The 20,508-nt window shown below is 41.8% G+C and overlaps 1 protein-coding gene across 4 annotated transcripts in view; it reads right to left on the bottom strand.

Annotated features, from left to right (window-relative positions):
• Positions 1–20,508, bottom strand: part of MCU (mitochondrial calcium uniporter) — a 161,547-nt gene that overhangs the window by 83,497 nt on the left and 57,542 nt on the right. Inside the window, exon 1 of one of the 4 annotated variants that reach the window (XM_053310645.1) lies at positions 13,736–13,754. The exons of the other annotated variants lie outside the window; for them this stretch is intronic. The gene's annotated coding sequence lies outside the window, so the exon portion shown is untranslated. Of the gene's footprint in view, positions 1–13,735; positions 13,755–20,508 lie in introns of those variants that run through there. 4 annotated transcript variants of the gene reach the window in all.

Raw genomic sequence — 20,508 nt, 5'->3', positions numbered from 1 at the left:
GGGTTCTGAGGGGAGATTTGAAGGAAGCAAGAGAGATGAAACTCACATTGCTTCCATGTTCTGGTTAAAATGAGCAAAACAAGGCCCTCACTTCTCTTAAGCTTCCCAACACTTGCAGAGCAAGGTTGTTTCTATCATTTCACCTGGACTTTGGAGAAGAAAGTTGCAGTGAAAGTCTCTCTCTCTCTCTCTCTCGTTCTCCTTTGCCTAGTGTGAAGATGGGGGGGGGGGAGTGGGAAAGCCTCTTTCCCCATTCCATATGCATGCCAGAAGACTCGGGGGAGGTGACAAGCAATTGCATAGTATGAAGTGGTTTTACAAATTTTACCTACTTGTTCTTATCTAGCTTCTTCATCCTCTACTTCCCCAATTACTGAGGCTCCAGTACAGTGGTTAGGAGAATAAAGCTAGGTAACAATGATGCGTAGGATTGCAGCAGCCAACAAGGACGGAGCTCTCCAAAGCACACACACTTGCAAATGGTTGGTCTGTCAACTGCCTCCTTGCAAGAGCAAGGCATTCATTGTTTGCCACAAACTAGTTGTGCAGGCCTCCAGTACTGCTGCAGATATGAACACTGCATTCCACATTTGTTCACTTGAGGAACATTTATATTGCTGCTGATGCCTTGGAGTTTGAGGAAACATAATCCAGCCTATCACATTGAACCATCCGTCCAAAAGGGAAGTCCAAGGCTTTAACACTTCATCTCCTTGCTGGGGTCGCATTTTAAAGCTGAAATTCTTTTGGCAGTATAGCACCATCACTTCTGCGCAGCTTGCTCCAATGGCTACATGCCAATGCATTAGCCATGTTGACTGTAACATACCATTCATCATACACAGTGCCTTACAGTGAAAAGCTATTCACGAAACTGCCAAGAACTACATTCTCTGGAGACAGTCAAGGAACAACAGATATTCAAGGATAAGATTGGCAAGTTTAGACATGTATTGTAATTTCTGCCAAATGCATGACACCATACTCATGATTACAGATATCCCAGTGCAGAAAGTATATTGCCTTATCTGGCAACAGAAAGATGTACATACTTGTTTCTAATAGGGATGTGCACGAAATGGAATTTGCATTTTGTTTTGAGCTCAAAACAAAATGCAGATGGCCGAAACGTTTTGTCAAAGCACCAGCTGAACTGGTTGTTTCAATAGAACAAACTCAAAACGTTTCAAGTATTTTGGCTATAGGGATCATAAGAACAGCCCTGCTGGATCGGGCCCAAGGCCCATCTAATCCAGCATCCTGTTTCACACAGTGGCCCAACAGATGCCACTGGAAGCCTACAGCAGGAGTTGCGAGCATGCCCTCCTGCTGTTACTCCCCTGCAACTGGTACTCAGAGGCATGAGTACCTGCCTCGAAACACTCCATTGTTCCCCATGGGTAGTTCCTAGCGACACCAAAGTGAATTGGGTGGGAGGGTATGATGGGTGCTAACTACCACCCAACCCACAAAAGCAATGGCCAAGCAGGCAACTTTAAACAAATTTTTTTTTACTTTCCCCCCAAACCCCATAGGATCTTATAGGTGGTTTGGGCAAGGTTAAAAAATCGCCCACTAGCCCATTTCTTTTGTGCGTTGGGTGGTAGGTAGCAGTCATCATGCCCTACCACCCAATCCACTTTGGTGTCCCTTGGAGTCACCCATGGGGGACAATGGGGTATTTTGAGTTAACCCATTGTTCCCTATGACCAGAACAAGCTATGCTTACAGAGTGCACACACAAGTTTTGTATTGCAGTGTGCAATGTATTTTGCAAACCATGCCTTGAAAAACACTGCAGAAGCACACAGTAAAGAGGAATCTGTCCCTCCCAACACACATTTCACACATAGCCACAAAATGGCCAAAAGAGAATCACTGACCCAGAAACCACTGCCAGCCACAGTGCATACACTGCAGTAACATCACTGGCACAAACTGCTCTCTCAAATGCTATGACTTCCTAGCATTGCAACAGCTGCCACAGCTGCACCCTTAATTAGCAGCAAGCATAGCCATAAGCTCAACAAGAGCAACTTCAGCCACATTTTTTGACTGAGTACACCTTGCAATCCAGATTGTAGAGCAGTGAGTGAAGCACAACTTAGTCTCAAAACCATACATGGTGCTCTTCACAGCAATCACCAAGAAATATTACACACATACACACAGAGCAGCCACTGTCCATTTCTTGCAAGAACACTATCTCACAAACAAAACAGACCACAACTCAAGGAAGGAAGACAACCAAATTCTAACTTTGTCGTCAATCTGAGATCCAGCAAAACCAGATAGTTATAGAAGCAGTATCACAGCATATTATACTCAGTGCTGAGCAGAGGAGCTCTGACCCCCGGACCATTGGAGACCCAGTCCTCCAAGATCTGGGAGGGCCTCCAGTAGCCACGTCACAGCCCACCAAACCTCTGCTGTTACTGCAGCTGAGGGGTGACTGCGGGGGGGGAGCAGAGCAGTCCTTCTCCCCTCTTCCCCCCCCCCCGAGGTAGTGGGGACAGAAGTGAGACTGGGAGCATGTACTATGGCCAGCGTCTTTTACCAACTGTGAGGCACACTTGCATAGTCGAGATTGGTGCAAGCCCATGACGTCATGGGCTTGTGACGATCTCTAAACTGAGCAGATGCACCTTGCAGTTGGTAAAAGACGCTGGCCCTAACACATGGGCCCAGTATCACTCCGGTTCCCACCACTGCCAGGGGGAGTGGGGAGAAGGACTACTACACTTCCCTCCCCCACAGCCACCCCTCAGCCACAGTAAGAATAAAACAACAACAGCAGAGATTTGGCAGTGTGGGCCCCCCAAAGGATGTGTTGGGCCCTTGCGGCTGGGTGGTCCGGGCACCCAAATTGTCTAGGTGTGCCCCTGGTGCTGAAAAATGAAAACCACATCATCAAACCTACCTTCCGCCTCTCCTGACATATCCTCTTCAAGTGAGTCACACTCTAAGGGCTCTCTCTGCCTCTTAATCCCTTTGAATAAATTTTGAAATTCCCTCTTTTTGTGTCCCCCCCTTCCTCCCCCCCAGCCAATGGGGGCACAGTTGCCCATGACAATCCTTGATTTGCATAACAAGCTAACCAAGACGTAAGGAGATCGGAAGCCAGTGCCAGAAAACCAATAAGCAAGGGTAAAACAGGCCTGCAAAATGGAGCTTGAAATGTTTTGTTCCAACCCTTAAATAGGCCCTCTTTTTATTCAAAGGGTGTCTTGTTTCAAGCTCAAAACACTTGAAACGGCCCATTTCAATGTTTTCATTGAAACATTTTGCACATCCCTAGTTTTTACCTACAGGAGTAGTGATTTCATTAGGACAAGTACCACATATACACTACCAAACTGTTATGAATTAAGGCCATCTAATACCACTTCCACAGACGCATATTCTAAAGTGGGTACTTGACAGAACCAGATCAAATCTCATCATAACATGATCCTGAGGAAAAACAGCCCACAGCTTAACATCAGTAAAATGGATAGAAATGAACTTTACAAGCTTGTTCAGAGTGTGAAGATGGTATTGTAACTAAGACTATAATATTGTGTCAGTTTACCAACAAGATTAGCTTTTTGATTGATTACAAAAGGGTACCTGTTAAACTGGGAAACAGATGTATTTCCAAGTGCTTACAAAAAACCCATGGGAGGCTGGTGCCATCTTAGAGGCATTCCTCCTCCCCCTCGGTCTCTCATGTGTGCATCATGTATAAACAAAGGAAGTATGCATTTGTTCTACAGAATTATTGCTTTATTCATCTGCAAGTTTAGGCAATTTGATTATAATCATGTGATCAATCAGTTATAGTATCTTTAACTAGGTGACTGCCCTAATTATGACACATACCAAATACATAGCTCCAAGTAATGCTGCTGGCTGCAATCCCTGAACAACTTTAACCTTGACCATTTTAATATTTGGTGAGGTGATGTAGCTCAGTGGTAGAGTACATGCTCTGAATGTAGACGGTCCCAAGCAGGGAAGGGCATGACCCCTTTCTTGAAGGGTCACAGTGTAGACAATATTAAGCTAGATGGACCAATGGTATGATTCAGTAAAGGAGGTGTATTTAGGGAAAATATGTATTTAGGCGTATTTAGCTGTGGTCACCAGCTTCATGCCTGTCAGCAGGAGGAGCTGGAGCTGGTGCGAGTATGAGAACTAAGAGATTCCCTCAAGCCAAACCATGTGACACCCCCCCCCTTTTAGGGAGAGTAGAGCAGCTTCACACACACGGGAGAGCATGCTGTGCGGATGCTCCTCATATTTGCGGGGGAGCAGCAGAGAAGCCTCCAAAGTAAAACACATGGCCTTCCCCTCACACTCAAGGGAGGAGATATTACAGAGGGAGCAGCTTAGCATGAGACTGTCACCACACCAACAGTTTGTTTGCATTGTATATGTTTCTCTCACACATCCGTGTGTGTGTGTGTGTGTGTGTGTGTGTGTGTGTGTGTGTGTGTGTGAGATAACGGCATCTGAGAGAGATCCCAACGAACACACAGCATGGGGGGGGGGTGTTACCCGAGAGGGAACAGGGATTGGTGCTTCAGACAGCTACACATGTGATCGTGATGTGACCCTCTCCAGGTCCCAGTCTAACATGCTGCACTCAGAGCAGAACCTTTGCCATGACAGCACGCCTAGAAGCACCCTTCCCTTCCTTGCTAGCCAAGGAGAGCAGCCAGCTCCTGTGAGCGGGGCTTGCGAGACAACCAACAAAGAAGGGAAAGAAAGATAGTCAAAAGAGGGAGGGAGGGAGGGAGGGAGCAAAAATGAAACAAAAAAATTAAAAGGAAGGGAAAGAGTGAAATAAAGAAGGGAAAGGAAGAAAGAGGGGGGAAGTGCAAGTATAAAGAAAGGAGTAAACGAGGGAAGAGAGAAGGAAGGAGAGAGAGACAAAGGAAGAAGAGCGAGTGGAGGGGAGAGAAAGAGAGAGAGAGAAAAGGAAGGGGTTAGAGAGAAAGAAGGGATAGGCAAGGAGAGCAATAAAGTACTAGTGGCACAGTTGCTCTGCACGGGTTAAGCTAGTTACAAAATAATATTCTTGAAGCCACTCACTTCTTTACTTCCATAATTTAACTCAGGGTGTGTGTTCACATATGTCACCTGTCCCATAGCTTGTAGCCACATGCACCTCAAGACTAGTTTAAGCACAACTCTTGGGCAGATTCTCTCGCAAAATATGTGGAAGAGAGGGAAGCAGCCATCAGCAACAGAGAGAGGCAGCAATGAGCAGCAGTGAATATGAATTTCATGCTGGATTGACTTAAGGAAGGGAGAGCAGCCCAAATACAGCTTAGGGATAGCAGAGGAGAGAGAGAGCGAAAGAGAAACAGCGCACATGGGGTGAAGTGGCAGAAGCAGCTGAACACTCTTGTGGAGGAGGCAACAGTCCTAAATATACCTTTGGAGGACCTAGTAGCTGCTATTGTCGAAAGGATGATTGAGCTAGAGGGTCCAATGGTTTAACCAGGTAGATGTTGTGTTTTAGGTCTTGTATAATAAGAACTGAAGCAAACAGAGTGGCTGTGACAACTCACACTGTTAAGAGCTCAGAAGAATTACAACTTTCCTCCTTTCCTTGCCATAAGAAAAAAATGATGTACAATTGACATATTAAAAACATGTGTTATTGTATTCTTTTTAGCCTACTTTCCGTAAAGAAAGTAAGCTTATGAGATCACCTGGCTCTGTGTGTGTCCCAATCAACTTTGCTATGTCTGAATCAATATGGACCAAATTGGGTACAGTTGTAGGGACATCTCAACAGCATAATTTGTGATGATGACATCCACCCCGATTCAAGATGGCAGACACGTAAACATTTGAGGTGCAAGTGGGCTAACTTGTGGACCATCTAACCTATTTGTGCCAAATTTGCTACAGCTGTAGTGACACATAGGGATGGCTCAAGAATGTGGTTTGCAATGTTGTCATCGACCCTGATTCAAGATGGCAGATGTGTGAATGTTTAAGGCTGAAGTAGGCTAACTTGTGAAGATGGTAATTATCAATTAAGATAACAGTGAAAGGAAAGGAGGCAGATTAATTCTTACCAGAACTTGGTTGTTGTTGTTTTAAAGCAAACGTATAGGTCTTACACTGAATATATTCTTCAAAGTTCATAGCCAATGTCTGCCAAGGTATTACAAGCCAGATGGGGACCCACTACATTTCCAGATGCAGTACCTTGCACAACTCCTTGAACCCTGCCACCTGCTTGATTAGCAGAAGAATCAGGCAAAACACACACAAAAAACCACAAGCACACACATTTGCTAGTTTACCCTGGTCACATGTTTCAGCTTCTCTTATTGCAGGATACCCATCTCCCCCCCTCAGAGCATGCAGACCCAATATAGCTAACTGGTAACATAGACAATTAAGATGGAAAATTAATATGTTTTGTTAGTTACCCCAATTTTATACTTAACTAGCATGGGAAGCCTGTCACGGTTAATTGGTTGTGGTTGCTTCCCAACTATCATTCACTAGAAAGATACTGGCTGCTCATTTCCTCACACTTGGGACTGGGCAAATTCATTACTGCAGTTTACTGCTTTCTAACACTTGCAATACTGCAAGTTCTAAAGGCAAGCTATAATCTTTATCCAGACTAGACATAGCCCTAATAGAAATGGTTTTATGCCAGCTGCAGATGTGTCTGCTCCTTCAAACACCCTTTCTCAGCTTAGGGAAAGGGGTGATGGAGAGGATTAGCAAATGCCACAGCTCTTGCTACTTGTGCATAATTTATCAAATCACTTACGCCTGCTTGTCTTACTTGCAGCAGTGAGCTAGTGTACCAGCTTCCAGAAAAATAACTGCAGAATTGCATACTCCTACGATTTTCCACATCTAGTAATACATGGAGAGCCCAGCAACTTTAAAATAGGCACTCATGGTTTAACTGGCTAGCGGGATTATATTACATTTACTATAACTATTACTGATCAAGTTGCAAAAGTACATTCCAGGAAAGCAACTTATGACATAAAGAGAAAGAACCTACCCAACACACACCATAGCAAACCCATATGCACATTGGTTTTCCACCACCACACTAATCTATAGTGAGGAAGTTATTATAAAGGAGCCAAGGAGCTCTTTATAGCTGCTGGCTGTAAGTTTTTTGTTGGAAGCGCATTTCAGCCAACTGAAAACACACATTCTGTGTTCCAAACAGTCTTAATTTTTCTGAGACATTCCGACAAGAGCACAAGGAGCAAAGAGGGCAGATTCCATACGAATGAGCCTGGCCTTCGCATCTTGCGCAGTAATAATCCATTTGCACACTATCTTTCTCCAAAGTTCGACTCTGCAGCAGCAAACCCACTCTTGCCACCAGAGCATGACTGATTGTTACACAGAGCCTCTCAGTATAGCTCTACCAACAGTGGTAATTTTGGTTTTCTGAAGAGAGAATGTTAACGTGACAAAATTGCAGATAAAAGCCGCAGCTGTTCAAAGTATCATGCTTCAGCAACTCTTCATCCTAAAGCCTCTTTCAAGCTGTACCTGGTGCAATAGATACCCAACCACGTGCATTTCATCCAATGAAAAATACCTAAAAGCTTGCTGACCAGAGCAACTAACTATTCTACAGAGACAACAGTCACAAATACTCATTTGTAATCTATCAAACCTCAACTTGAAGGTAGTTTTTCAGGTCAAAGTCTCACCAACAAGACCTTTAATGCAGCTTTGCCCTTACTACTATTATAGTGTGCCATCGAGTCTGTTTCGACTCCTGGTTGTCGTGGTTATCTTTGGTAGAATACAGGAGGAGTTTACCATTGCCATCTCCCGTGCAGTATGAGATTATGACTTTCAGCACCTCCCTATGTCACTGCTGCCCAATATAGGTGTTTTCCATAGTCTGGGAAACATACCAGCCGGGATTCAAACTGGCAAGCTGTAGCTTGATAATCAAGTCATTTCCCCCGCTGTGCCATTAGGTGGCACTGCTGTTATGGTCTATGACTATTACCACTACCATCATCCTTTATTACAGTCATAGACCAGCATAAAAGCACATGTTAAAGAATACAAGTAAATAAAAGTGGAAGTAGAAGGTGGTGACATATATGATGATGCATACTAACATTAAAAGAACTAATAATACTGAGAATGTATGAGGGTGATTACATGTTAAAAAATAAGAGTACTAAAAAAGCTAAAAGTACTACTATTACTATTAAGTTTAAAAGTCATAAAATGTAGTACAATGCAATAAAACAATAGGTATGGAGGCATGGGCAAGTGCAAGTTCAATCCAGAGTCATCAAGAATTGGATTAAGCGGGCTCACAGCCTATCATCCTTCGATGGATGCCGATTGCAGCCGCACAGAACTTGGCAACACTATGCGTAATGGCAAGGCTAGAGTCAGAAAGCAACAGAAAGCTGTAGAATTGTCTTGAACGTCCTGGGAACTTGCTTAGCAATGGGAGAATAAGGGCGACACTCTATAAAACAGGCAGTATAGAAGGACATGTCAATAGTTTTGATCTGTTCTGAGCCACAGGGACATAACCGCTCTGCAAGTGGGATCTTTCTGCAACGGCCCTCTAGCACTGCTGAGGGGAGACCATGGCAGCGAGCCAAAGTGAACGCCCTCCTGTGGTTTGGGACCTCCAAATGAGTGAGAGATCCTGCAGGAGAGGCAGTATATCTATGCTCCTAACTGATATAAAATTTTGAGACACTACTGAGGTCCGTTTGGCGCTCAGTCTCTGTAATGCGCTGCTTAATAGTTGCTTTTGCCTGATCGAAGCCCATGTTGAGCAGGGACAGTGGGGAGAGGCCCAGGGAAGCTAATTTTGCCTGAGCCCAACTAGATTGATTGTCATCATGCAGGGTTAGAGGGGCAAGACCAATTGGGCAAAAGGATAGTTATGACTATTACTAATTTCTGTCTAAGAGCAATTTGAAGGAAGGAAACAGGAATGGTGTAATATTTATTAAAGCATAGAACCCCACACGTTTCAAGCAGTGTTCCCTCCAAGGCATGCACACGTGCACACACTCACAATTTTTTTAATGTACGCTCAGTTAATTTTAGATCCTGCTCAGGTTGAAGCCAGAAGGCCCCACTCTGAATGCATGTGCACACATATTGCCTTGATACTGCTGCCCAGAACAAAACTCATTCTGCAAACAGATGAAAAAAATTAGAGAGAACACTGATTTCAAGTAAACACTCTTCTTCAGGGGATGGAGATACACACACACACACACACCCCACCAAGGTTTAGTTATGATAAATAGCTTTTTATAAACAAACTAACTAATTCATACAAAGGTTTTAAGAAGAAGTAAACCATAGAAAATAGTCAATAGCTTCTTACAAACAAACTGGCAAGTTTAAACAATGTAATAGGGGTATTCAAATTAGCTAGACCATGGTGAATGCAACACATGAAGTAAATAGTCCACATAGAAATGACAGAAAAATAAAATCTTGACTCAAATGGCTGAGTAACATTAAAACTAAAATGCAAGAACTACAAAAGAGTAGAAGATTATAAAACAACTCACAGTGTTTACAAAGCAGAATACTCAACTTGTAAGAAGCTTAGCTATTCAGTAAAAAAGAAATCCTCACATAAGGTAAGGAGACCATGAGCCACCTAAGGGCTCAGCTGGAAAAGACTTCACTAGGTTGCCGGTTTGATCCCGCTGGTATGTCGGGGAGCAGCAATATAGAGAGATGCTGAAAGGCATCATCTCATACTGTATGGGAGATGGCCATATTAAACCCCTCCTGTATTCTATCAAAGACAACCACACGGCTCTGTGGTCGCCAGGAGTTGACACCGACTCGATGGCACACTTTGCCTTTAAGGAGACCACAGGTATATAGACTAGTTAGTCAAACAGCAGCAGACCATGAGTACAACACAATGAAACTAACTTAACTCTTTCAATGCAGGTTTGCAAAATACCAACCCAACCTATTACTAGGGTAGAATGGACTGTCCATGGAAAAACCAAATGTAAATACAAGAGCAGCTTCCTGCCATACAGAAACAGGTGCAACTACACTACCAGAATTATATTAACATTTTAAGACCAAGATCCTTATTAAGGCCCCTAGGGACTAAGCAGTTCAATTTAAGGATCCATCTAGTCTCTTTTAGCAACAAAATCTTGTCAGGGCATGAGGGTATATGTTGTGGAACTCAGAATGAAAAACTGATAAGGTATGTTTCTTTTGCAACCAGTGTCGGACCAATGGTGCTTTATTATTTTTATGTTTGATGTTACATCAATGTTCACCAACCCTCTCTTTCAGAGTTCTAATAGTTTTGCCCTCATACAATAAGTGACAGGAACATTGGACAAAATAGACTACAGAGGCAGAATTACATGTAGTAAAGGGATGTAAAGTATACAGTATGTCTTTTGGTCAACAAGATTGGTAAATGTACTAGAGGTATAATGGCAGTAGATGCAATTTCTACAAGGGAAAATGTTCTTGGGAGAGACTGGATCCAAATATGGGAATCAACTGTTTCATGGAAAGGGATCTATCACTTCAGAGCAATTTGAAGCTAATAGGTGAAAAAACAAAATTATTTTGCTGGATCAACTGTTTGAAAGATAAAGTTGAGTGCTGGATGTGTATTTGATCTCCCACAGTCATTTTTAAAAATATCTAGGAAACAAACAAGATAAATAGGACTGAAATAATGAATCTAGTTACAGTAGATATATAACATTTTAAGGGAGCATGTGATGAATATGTATTAAATTGAAATTAAATGGCTTCATCAAAAATAAAATAAAAGGGGAAAAGCGGAAGCCCCTGATTCCATTAGAGCCTGACAAACTATAGGCTGGAGGTAGCAATCGAAGGGTGAGAAAATTCAAGTTCAACTTCACATATGCAGGTGACTTTGCAGGCTAGGTTACATGTTGAAAGAGTGGGTGTGACTAGCTTGGCTTCAAATATGAACTTTCAGAAAACAGTGAGATGTCACTATCCAATAGAATGATCTATTGTGTCTAAAGCAGGGCTTCTCAACTTCATCCTTCCTGCAGATGTTGGCTTTCAACTCCCGTAATTCCTGGCTATCAGCCACTATGGCTGGGGATTATGGGAGTTGTAGGCCAAAAACAGCAGGGGGTGTTGTGAAGTTGAGAAGGCCTGGTCTAAAGCTAGCCCACGAAGAGGAGATTATCTGCTTCATAGAAACACTTTCTAGAGAAGGTCTTCACTCTCATATTGGCCCAAGTAGTGGGGCACGTGAGGACACATGAAACCTTTTGTATGCTTCAGGGAGGAAGGATGCAGCGTTCCTGCAAGTCAATGTGTTTGTGAAGGGCTTGCTGAAGCTTAGGGCTTACCTGACTATCTTCTTCCCTAGATTATAAAACCAATTGCATGCACTTACATGAGTATTATGAATCCTGATTTAAAAGCATGTTCTATTTAGACAGGAAAATACAACATCAGCAAACTACTTGCTCTAGTGCTTAAGGTCATATGACAAGGGGATGAAAGCCATAGCTGACACCTTAAATAGAATGTTGTTGTTCCTTCAGCTTCCAAGAAAAATGTCATCTTCATTATTGTGGCTTTATTTTGTTTGTTTGTTTGTTTGTTTTTACATTCTATATCTCACTTTTCCTCCAAGGAGCCCTGAGCAGTGTACTTCATGCTTAAGTTTCTCCTCACAACAACCCTGTGATGCAAGTTAGGCTGAGAGAGAAGTGACTGGCCCAGAGTTACCCAGAAAGTATCATGGCTGAATGGGAATTTGAACTCTGGTCTCCCCTGTTCTAGTCCAGCACTCTAACCACTACACCACGCTTATAATAGCCAGCATATCACATCATTAGAATACAGAGAGTACAATTGATAGGTTGCAAATTCATAGTACCCTTTCACCAAATGGATTGCCTAAATGAAGCAACCAAGCACCTTAAGAATCGCCAAACAGTCAAGAGTGTATCTTGGTATTCGGCATCAATGATGAAGACTCTGGGGAAATAGTTTTTCCATTTCTACTTTTGCCTTTACTAATTTTAGAAGCCAACTGAGATTGCTTGGGTGGAAATAAGCAGCTCAAGGCTGCTTTAATACAATGCATTTGTACTCTGGAATCAATTCCCAACTACAATGTGTACACAAAGAGTGATTTATGAACACCAACATGTATAAATCATTGTTCTGGCTGCAAAATACACATGAGTGAGGGCTCAATTTTTCTTGGTTATAATGGCACTCTTTGCAGGGGAAGCCACCACTGCACACACAGGCACCAATCCTGTAAAGCACATATAAATTTGTACTTGGGGAGCTGATCCCGATTACAAGACTTGTACTTGATGGCAGAGGAGGTGGGTAAAAAGCTGTTCTACTCACCACCTCCTCTGCAAGTACCAACTGTCTCAAAAACCTAGCCATTAGTGATGCATGTTATTTACACTATTTATATTCTGCCTTTCAACAAAAGATGTATACAGCAAATGGAATGAGAAGTTGGCTCCATGTTCCAAAGGGGCTCACAACCTAAAACGAAACACAAAGGAGACACCAGCCACAGCCATTGGGAGGGACACTCTAGTGAGCTAAATAGGGGCAGTTTCTCTCCCCCTACTAAATACAAGAGTCACCACATTAAAAATGCGCCTCTTCACCCAGTTGGCAAATGTCACTGCTCACTGATGTACTGTTGGATACCTACATGGCTAGGGAAACTTAAAATGCCGAGGTGCATGACTATTTTATAAAAACTGGCATTGTGAAATGCTACCCAATAGAGTCAGATCCAGGGTAGGCTAGGGAGTCATTTCCTGTGGCATCAATATATTCTGTGCTGGGATAGGAACATAGGAAGCTGCCATATGTCAAGTCAGACTATTGGTCTATCTAGCTCAGTATTATCTTCACAGACTGGCAGTGGCTTCTCCAAGGTTGCAGGCAGGAATCTCTCTCAGCCCTATCTTGGAGAAGCCAGGGAAGGAACTTGGAACCTTCTGCTCTTCCCAGAGCGGCTTCATCCCCTGAAGGGAAGATCTTGCAGTGCTCCCATTCATATGCAACCAGGGCAGACCCTGCTTAGCTAGGGGGACACGTCATGCTTGCTACCACAAGATCAGCTCTCCTCTCGTTTATAGAAGCGTTTGGTGTCAAATAAGTAATGGCAGAAAAAATTGCTCAATTTAGATCTGAATATCAGATATTGACAAGATCTATATTACAAAGTAAGCCAATAATATACAGAATTCTTTGAAGTATATTTCAATAGCCTTTGCATAGAGAGGAGTTTAGGCACTGCACAGATGGAAGCATTATTTCTCAATCAAAGGAAAGATCATTATCATGAAAAAGCTTTGGTGGGGTGGATGCAGACCATGAGCCTTATGTTGCCTACCCTAGCATTAAATAATCTGTGCCTGGAATCATAAACAAGCCTAGAAGGGGTTGCTTCGAAAGATGTGCAGGCCGAGGTATTTTTGGACTGAGGTGTACAAGGTGAGCCAAACACACGCCTTACTATAAAATACCAGGTGCTTTCTGCTAAAAATGGAGATTGTCTATTTATCATTTAACTGTAACTAAACTATCAGAAAATAATGCTAGTAGCAAGCTTTGAAATAAAAGTGTACATCATGGAGCCCATCTCAACAATCAAGTTTTGAGTATTCTGAGCTTTAAACATTTTTGTTCCTGTTGCAAGCTAGCTCAAAATAATGATTTGACTTACTTTTCTTTTTCTTTCTCTCTTAAAAATGGAACCAGTAGCAGGAAGCCTTTGAGACCCAAGTTTCTACCTCAATACCAACTTAATATTTTTACTGAAAGATTAAAGAATAGACTAGATTCTCCTCCGAGAAGATTTCCCCCCTAAAGGTGTCCAGAGACAATCTGATAATGGAAATAAAGTTGCAGCTTTCAGTCAATACAGCCAGTAACCTTGCTGCAGCAGCACCAAGGTTATTAGCAAAACACTAGCATTTGTACTGCCAGGGTTCTCCGCATCCACTGCTGCTTGCTTTGCTGAGTGTATGATGTATGAGAGACGGGGAGATACTCATGCTGGATGAGGAAACAGCCCCTGCATACTAAGCAGGCAAGGCAGGGAAGTATTATAATGGCCAGAATTCCTCCTCAGTGCAGATTTCAGTCATGTTTACTGAATGGGAAAGTGAATTTTATCATATTTGAAAATGCCATGTATTTTATCATATTTGCTTTTCTTTCATCCTTTCCCCAGGATGTCTGGGAAGTACCTTTTGGTGCAGGGAACTCCCATGCTATGCCCTAGAAACGTTAGGCAGTTCCGCAGTCCTTACAGTACGAGCAGCTGGAACATTTCCAGAATGGAGTCATGTGCAAAGTTTCCCCCAGACATTTGTGACATTACAGAATCTGCTCACCAGTCCGAACGTTTAGCAGCTCCATTAATACTCAAGGCAGCTGGATGCAGGTAACAGAAGGGTTTTCCTGATGTACATGGACATCTAAGATTTGACCTTCACATTTAAGCATGTTTCCATGGTTGTTGGACTCACTACAAAAAATGCCACTGGAATAAAGTAGATGCACTTTTATTTCAACCTTTCAAAGGGCATACAAGAGATAATTGTGTTTTATTTTCTATCCAAAAAAAGTAAATATACTAGTGCTAGCAAAAAATATAGCATAAAACTGATTTGTTAGACTGCACAGCCACTGCATTTAAAATCTAAGTGCTTGTTATAAATTCATAGGTTACTAGTCTTACAGTTTAAAGGAGTTACAGAGTAGGTCCATGCACAAATAAAGCTGTTTTGAACTAATGAATTTATAAGTTTGTGTATGTTACATAATATTCCAAATGTTTTTTCCTCTGTGCCCTCATCCTCTCACTACCTCCTCAACATGGTCTGATATAAATGAAATATAAAAGTATTTAGAAGTAATGTATTTGGGGAAAGTTTCTTATGTCTCAGCTGGCAATAGTCTGCTTTTCTACAGCTGGCCCCCAACACCAAATAGCCACAGCTTCAAAACATTATGTGATAATGCAGAGTATTATTTTTTTTAAAGAACAAGACCATTTTACAGCATATTGGTGAACCTAGTTTTATGCTTCCAGTTGTCCTTGTAACACATTAAAATATGAACATTGACCAAAAGAGAATGTAGAGTAGAATCTGATTACCTGGCAAACAGTAATAAATTCCTAGCTTCTAGAATCTTATTTTTAAATCATTCACAACAATAATTTAATTACTGAAAGTAATAATGACCAAAAAAAGTTTGTTTTACAAAGGACATACATAGTCAGATAGAGAATACAACCAAAGCTTCTACTCTCCCATGAGCTGGACTGTAACTTTCCCAGTTACTTCTACTTCCCTTCTACTAGCTTCTCTGTATAGAGGTTGCAGGTGAGCAAAATGCATTACAATACTAGACCTACAGAATATTTGAAAATGTTCTGTGACACAAGTTACGCGCAGCTGCAGATGAATGGGAAATAAATTTTTTATTGTTATCCTGCCATTCCTCCAACTGAGTTCAGGGTGGCATACATGATGTCCTCTCTCCCCCTCTCCACACACACATTTTATCCCTGCAAAGTAGATTAGATTGAGCAATAGTGACTGGTCCAATGCCACTCAGGGAGTTTCATGGCTAAGTGGAGATCTGAACCTGCATTCCTTTGCTCCTAGTGTGAGAATCTAACCACTGGCAAAAGGGCTCCACAAAGAGGACTACAATGTGCTCTACAGTTCAATGAACGAAGACTTTATTATGGTCATTGACCCAACATCACAGAAACAATACAAAGCACAATGAAAATAACACGGTAATACAAAACACCGATAACTCAAATCAGCTCAGACCTGATCTTACATGCAGCCGCACAAAGTTTGGCCACACACAGTGTTGTAGATACACAGTGATCAGCTATTTAAAAAGTAGTATATCCATCATCCATTCTATCAGGGATGTTTGATAAGAGGGCAAAGATAAGAAAAATATGAATATCTCTGCAAAATGAGCACTATAGAAAAACATGAGTCGCAGTTTGGACATCCTGCCCCAAAGGACAGATTTGACTGGTAAAAGGGATTTTACGGTACCTACCCTCCAGTACAGCAGATAGAAGTGTATTAAATCCTGCGAGGGAGAAGGCCCTTTTCTGGGACAAGATAGTTAAATTCATTAAATAGTGGGCTGGTTTAAGGTAACTGGTGAAACTACCAAGAAAGTTTCTTGCAGAAATTCATGCTAGGTCGCTCTGCTTTTCATGGTTTGCTATATGTATGTTGTTTTATAAGCTCTTTAGCAGCAGCATGGCCCAGAGGCATTGGAAATTTAGGGGGAAATCCATGCTTGCCCAACATATCATAGAGCAATTTATGCCAGCTAGATTGGAAGCCATCTTCCAAAACAAGTGGAGCTAGTCCTTTATGACAGAAAATGGTTTAAATCTAAAGGTTAAATACATGCATCCAAACCTTGGCCTCCACTCTTGTTAGGCCAGCCTCCTGACAGAATAACGTTGAGTATGCATCTGGGGGCTGAGAACAGAACACGAAAAATTTTGATTGGACCATTTCCATTTGTTTAAAGGTATCCTGAGCACAAAATAGCAGCACCATAACATCAATTGTGAGAGCACTTTAGCTTCATAAACCTTAAGTGCAGGAGGTATACAGAGGCCACTGCTGTGGAAGAAGAATTTTAAGATAGCAGAGACACTCTTCTGAGCTTTAGTTGCAACATGCTTACAGTGGGCCCTCCAAAAGCTATTTTCACTGAAAACCACTCCCAAGTATTTAGAAGTCCTTACTTGATCAATTACTTCCCCATTAATCTGCCAGACATGTTTCTTAGGGCTTTGGGTTTTGGGGTTTTTGTTTTTTTTATTAGCAAAAACCATGATCTTAGACTTTTGGACTTTTACAGATAAATACTCCACAGTATTGAGCTAACCTACATAAAGCTCTTCTCATGCCAACAGATATTCTAGATACAATAACTGCATCGTCAGCATAAAGCAGAACTGCGATAGATTTACTGGCTAATTTAGGAGGGTGGAAATCATGCATTCAATAAGTGGCTTTATATAAAGATTGAAAACCTACAGTTCAATGAAACTCATCCATGCACAAACCACTGCAAACTGAAAAAAGGGCCTGAAGGACTGTAGATTTCCCAACTCCCAACCCCTGCTAACTTGGCAAAGAGGCACCTTTTAATGTGGTGATTCTCTTTATTTAGCAGGGGGAGAGTAACTGGCCCTATCCACCCCCAGCACAGTACTTCCAGTGACTGTTGCTGGTGTCTATCTTGTGTTTCTTTTAGATTGTGAGCCCTTTGGGGACAGGGTTCCATCTTATTTATTTGTTGTTTCTCTGTGTAAACTGCACTGAGCCATTTTTGGAAGGGCGATATAGAAATTGAATAAAACATAATAAATAATAATAACTCTGTCTCAAATATGCACATCACTTCACACAACCTAGAAATGTGCGACACTTATTTTGAAACACAACTCTGCTGCTGCTCTACCACAACAGGACACTGGAGTCAAGGCCAGGGAAGTCTCCCCTTAGAGAAGTCTTTTTCAAACTCAAGATTAAGAAGCATAACTGAAAAATTCCCTGAAAAACAGCTTACCCATTATTATTGACCTTCCTCTGTTATAGAAAAGGGCTGGGTGTGTGTACACTCCAAGGCCCAATAGTCCTGGCCAGCACCCCGTGATACATAGGGGTTAACTGGCAAATAAGTTGATATGGGAAGTGTTTACTGAAGCTAGACCATTTAAGAAAGCAACTAGAGCATGCCAACATGACAATAGGCCAAAAAAAGGATCAATTTCATTTAATTATTGTTAGAGCTAATGAACTAGCTTCCACCATGAACAGTGCAAAGGACACTTTAGTACTCTAGTGTCCTTTGAATGTTGCCAATATACAAATACGACAAATACTGAATATGGCCAATATGCTGGTGTCTTCTCATAGAAGTACTACGACAATTTAATTTTTTTAAAAAACACTCCACTTTTCAAGAAAGCATTCAAAGCAGCATATACTGAAGACAAACACTCGAAAAAAACAGAAGTCATAAAAAACACTTAACATAACCCAGCCAAGATTCCAAATCATACATGCCAGAGCATATACAGCTTCCCCACCACTTTACCTAAGCTGAACAGATGGCAGGGGAGATCATGAAGGGACACCTTGTCCTTTATAGTTTAGTTAAAATAGGTTTTTAAAAAGTTTAAAATAAAGTTTAGTTAAAATAGCACACTTTCATTCATTAAGCAAGAGAAACAGCTTAAGAAAAAACACAACTTGATTGTGGGAACTAATAAAATATGTGTTTTATTTAACACTGCATAGCCCACCTTTCTTACAAGAATTTAAGGTGACTTGCAGTGGGGAGGGGGAATACATCAAGCAAAACCCACCAACATCAGCACACAATATATAAAACCAAATGCAAAGCAAATCAACTGTAGCGGCCAAAAAGGGGACCTCTACAGGAGTATTGTGCAAGTTCTCACAAGGAGGACAGATTCATATGGGAGAAGGTAGATTTTTATTTTTATATATATATATATATATATATATATATATATATATATATATATATACACACACACACACACACACACACACACACACACACACACACACACGTAAATATATACATACACACACACACACACACACACACATATACACGTACGTGAGTGTCCAGGCCCAAAACTATTTAGACTGTAAAAGTCAAAACCAACATCCTGAATCAAAAGATACTGGTAACCAGTGCAGGTGGAACAAAACAACTGTTACGCGCTGCTGCATTCGACACCAGCGGAGGTTTCCAAAGGGTCACAGGCAGCCTTAAATAGAATGTATTGCAGTAATCCAGTCAAGATGCCACAAAAGGCATGGATAACCATGGTGAAGTCCACCAAACAAACTGATGCAGTTCGCACTAACCAAAGCTGGACAAAAGTCCCCCAGGTCACAACAGACATCTGATCATCCAGAAATAATGCCAGGTCCAGGAGAACTGCCAGGCTCCAAAACTGATCCTTCAAAGGGAAATGCAACCCCATCTAGAACAAATTGACAAGCCATTGACAGGTAAGTAGTTATGCTGACAAGGAGAAGCTCTGTCTTGCTTGTTAGCAGACCTCCAAATATTGATGAAGAAGCTGAACTCCTTCTCCAGTTGGGAATATAGTTGGGTGTCACCTGCATAGTGGTGACACCCAACACTAAACTCTTAGATGCCTTTTCTCAGTGGCTTCATGTACTGAACAACATGGGAGACAGAACAGAACCCTGTGGGACACCAAAGACCAATATAAACAAGAATCTCCCAGCACCACCTCCTGCACAGAGCATATTAGAAGAACCACTGCAGAGTGATGCCCACTCCACATCCCACCCCCACACGGATACTGCAGTCAAAAATATTCTTGGGCATGCTAGCTTGGGCAAGAATGGCAAACGGGAGACCAGCTGACAGTTTCCTACAAGCTCAGGCTCTAAGGAGAGATGCTTTAGCAGTGGTTGAACCACCACCTGTTCTAGGCCCACTAGACCTCCACATTCCATCAAAGCAGCCTTCAGCATCACCCAACTCAACCAGCCTCTGAATTACCCTGCTAACTAAGCAAAGATACACCTTTTAAAAGTGGCAATTCTCTTTATTGTGCGGGGGAAGGAGCAACAACTAGTCCTGTCTAGCCCCAGCACAGCATCCCTCCAGCAATGTTCTCTCTAATTTTTTTCATTTGTGTGCAGAATGAAAGAATAGCTTTATTATGATCATAGATCAAACATAAGCACAACAAAATATAAAACTTTCAGATAGGAAATCTATCATATAATACACCAATAAAGTAAATGTTTTATGGGAAGACCTAAAGGGTAGAAATTTATTTTTTACATTTATATTCCACTCTTCCTCCAAGAAGCCCAGAGCAATGTACTACATACTTGAGTTTCTCCTCACAACAACCCTGTGAAGTAGGTTAGGCTGAGAGAGAAGTGACTCTCTCAGAGTCACCCAGCTAGTATCATGGCTGAATGGGGATTTGAACTCGGGTCTCCCTGGTCCTAGTCCAGCACTCTAACCACTACACCATGCTGCCTTTTAATTAATTAAAAAATTAATTATTGGCAGATCTCAACAGTGCCACTCAAAATTTAGCAACCTTGTGTGTAATAGCAGCTTTCCTGTCTGTCATAAAATTCATCAGTTCGGCCAGGATAGTGTAATAACAAGGGAGTAATAAGACTACGTTGACCATCATTATATAAGGAACAATATAGCAACACGTGGTGGACAGATTCAACCCTACTCGAACCACAAGGGCAGATCTGACTGGCCAGGAAGGTTTTCAGAAATTTCCCATTAAAAACTTCTAATGGTAAGGCATCTTAAGACAAATAAGAGCCATCTTATTTGTTTGTTATTTCTCTTTGTAAACTGCCCTGAGCCATTTTTGGAAGG

This window comes from Hemicordylus capensis, chromosome 3, assembly GCF_027244095.1.
Source record: "Hemicordylus capensis ecotype Gifberg chromosome 3, rHemCap1.1.pri, whole genome shotgun sequence".
NCBI classification, from domain to species: Eukaryota; Metazoa; Chordata; class Lepidosauria; order Squamata; family Cordylidae; genus Hemicordylus; species Hemicordylus capensis.
This window is presented reverse-complemented; position numbering and strand designations above follow the sequence as displayed.